Source organism: Bubalus kerabau, chromosome 20 (assembly GCF_029407905.1).
Source record: "Bubalus kerabau isolate K-KA32 ecotype Philippines breed swamp buffalo chromosome 20, PCC_UOA_SB_1v2, whole genome shotgun sequence".
NCBI lineage: Eukaryota > Metazoa > Chordata > Mammalia > Artiodactyla > Bovidae > Bubalus > Bubalus kerabau.
Window position 1 is genome coordinate 53,211,653 of NC_073643.1, and position 3,312 is coordinate 53,214,964.

General features: G+C 43.0%; 1 non-coding gene across 1 annotated transcript; it reads right to left on the reverse strand.

Annotated features, from left to right (window-relative positions):
- Positions 1-1,308: 1,308 nt before the first annotated feature.
- On the reverse strand, positions 1,309-1,380 carry TRNAW-CCA (transfer RNA tryptophan (anticodon CCA)). The gene has a single exon. It is a non-coding gene; the product is annotated as a tRNA-Trp (tRNA).
- Positions 1,381-3,312: the final 1,932 nt, after the last annotated feature.

A 3,312-nucleotide genomic window follows, 5' to 3' on the forward strand; every position in this document is an offset into this window, starting at 1 on the left:
TCTCGTGTCTGAGATGTGGGCTTGGCCCAGCCTACCTATGTTGGACAGCGGTGCCCGTGCCTGGCAGGAACCAGGGGGAGGTGGGGTCTGCAGCCTTTGGCCCCCATGGAAGGCTCTGGAATACAGGGCGGGCTGGGCTTTCCTTGACTCCTGGGCCGGGCTTGCTGGGGTCAAAGCTATTGTGAAGGAAGTGAGATCCCACCCAGGATGGGGCTGGGGGGCCTGAAGCCCAGGGTGGAAGGGTCTGTGGGCTCTTGACGCAGACCTGCCTTGTCTGCACTCTGGGTGTTCACATTTCTCCGTGCCTGTTGGTTTGTTTTGAAAGGAACTGGGAAAGGATGGCATCAATGTCATGAACTCCAGGCAGTGTGGGTCTTAGGGTTCCTTCCTCGCTAGTTTCTAGACTCCCCGAACCCCTGTAGCCTGCGATATTCTCTGGGGCTCCTGGTCACTGGATTGTCTTCTGAGTCAAGGTGTCTTGGGTGCTGCGATAGACTCGTGTCTGTGTCAGGGGCTCCGACCTCTGCAGGTTCCAGGAGGCCTGGAACGAGGTAGGTGAGGGCTGTGGGGAGGAGAAAACCATGTACCTGCACACCTGGAAGCCTGTGAGTATGGAACACGTCCTGCACACGGAACACTTCGACGTCTTGGCCCTCACAGGATGTTCTAATAAAGGGTACAGAGAACACAAAACCTATGCAGTGAGGCAGGAACTTCTAAGTCTTCATTCAAACTCTATGGCTGCAAGTGGACATTCTAAACCTGCCACAACTTAAGGGTTTCCACCTGGGTCTTGGCCACAGTGTCCGTGTAGGATACTCTCATTCAGGTTGATCAGTCTTTCCCTAATTGTTTTCTGATCAAGATCGCAAACGTGCCCTCACATATTACATTTAAGTATTTTTTATTTTGTAAATTATGAAAGCATGGTAACACATTTACCCTCACACATTACATTTCCCACAAACATGTTAGCATGCAAGAGACCTTCGTTTCTCATCACCGGGGACATCTTAAGGAATCTAGGGAGTGACTGACTTTATTAAAAAAACTTGCACCAACTTAAATATTGGAGTAATTGTTCAGTTAGAAGACCCAGGAGTACTGTATTTCTTTTGTTGAAGTATAGTTGATTTGTGATGTTTCATGTGTACAGCAAAGTGATATGAGTGAGTGAGTGAGTAAAGTCACTCAGTCGTGTCCGACTCTTTTCGACCCCGTGGACGGTAGCCTACCAGGCTTCTCCATCCATGGGATTCTCCAGGCAAGAATACTGGAGCGGGTTACCATTTCCTTCTCCAGGGGATCTTCCCGACCCAGGGATCGAACCCGGGTCTCCTGCACTGGAGGCAGACGCTTTAACCTCTGAGCTACCAGGGAAGCCCAAAGTGAGATATATATATATATATATATATATATATATATATATATATTCAGATTCTTTCTGTTATAGGTTTTTATGAGATACAGAATATAGTTCCCCATGCTATACAGTAAGTCTTTTTTATTTTATATAGAGGAATATGTATCTTTTAATCCCTAAGTCTTCACTTATCCCTTCCTCCTTTCCTTTTGGGTAACCATAACCTTGTTTTCTATGTCTATGAGTCTGTTTTGATTTTATAAATAGGATCATTTCCATAACTTAAAAGTTCCTCATATAAGTGATATCATATGATATTTGTCTTTGACTCACTTCTCTCAGGATAATAATCTCAAGGTCCATCCATGTTGCTAGAAATGGCATTATTTTATCCTTCATGGCTGAGTAATACTCCAGTGTGTGCGTGTATATATGAAAGTGAAAGTCACTTAGTCGTGTCCAACTCTTTGTCACCCTATGGACTATATAAAGTCCATGGAATTTTCCAGGCCAGAATACTAGAGTGGGTAGCTGTTCCCTTCTCCAGGGGATCTTCTCAACCCAAGGTTCAAATCCAGATCTCCCGCATTGCAGGCAGATTCTTTACCAGCTGAGCCAGAAGGGAAGGCCAAGAATACTGGAGTGGATATCCTATTCCTTCTCCAGTGGATCTTCCTGACCCAGGAATTGAACCAGGGTCTCCTGAATTGTAGGCGGATTCTTTACCAACTGAGCTACTAGGGAAGCCCGTGTGTATGTATGTATGTGTGTATATACATATACATACACACATGCACACACCACATTTTCTGTATACATGCATCTGGAAATATTTACATTGCTGTTTCTTGCAAATTGTGCTGTTATGAACATATGAACATTGGGTGTGAGTGTATCTTTTAGAATTAGATTTTTCATTTTTTCTGGATCAATGCCCAGGAGTGTGATTGATGGACCATATGATAACTCTATTTTTTATTTTTTGATCGACCTCCATAACATTCTCTGTAGTGACTGCCAGTTTCTATTTCCACCCATGATATGGGTATGTTCCCATTTCCCATTACCTCTCTAGCATTTATTTTTGATAGACTTTTTAAAAATTATTTTTTTATTGAAGGATGATTGCTTTACAGAATTTTGTTGTTTTCTGTCAAACCTCAACACGAATCAGCCATAGGTATTCGTATATCCCCTCCTTTTTGAACCTCCCTCCCATCTGCCTCCCCATCCCACCCCTCTAGGTTGATACAGACCCCTGTTTGAGTTTCCTGAGCCATACAGCATTTCCCGTTGGCTCTCTATTTTACATATGGTAATGTAAGTTTCCATGTTACTCTCCATACATCTCACCCTCTCCTCCCCTCTCCCCATGTCCATAAGTCTATTCTGTGTCTGTTATTCCGTTGTTGCCCTGTAAATAAATTCTTCAGTACCATTTTTCTAGATTCCATATATATGTGTTAGAATACTGTATTTATCTTTCTCTTTCTGACTCACTTCACTCTGTATAATAGGTTCTAGATTAGTCCACCTCATCAGAACTGACTCAAATGTGGTCCTTTTTATGGCTGAGTAATATTCCATTGTGTATATGTACCACAACTTCTTTATCCATTCACCTGTTGATGGACATCTAGGTGGCTTCCATGTTCTAGATATTGTAAATAGTGCTGCAATGAACAATGGGATACATGAGTCTTTATTGTTGACAGACTTTTTGATGTTGGTCATTCTGACCAATGTGAAGTGATACTTCAGTTGTTTTGATTTGCATATCTCAGACATGGAACAACAGACTGGTTCCAGATAGGAAAAGGAGTATGTCAAGGCTGTATATTGTCACCCTGCTTATTTAACTTATATGCAGAGTACATCATGAGAATCGCTGGGCTGGAAGAAACACAAGCTGGAATCAAGATTGCCAGGAGAAATATCAATAACCTCAG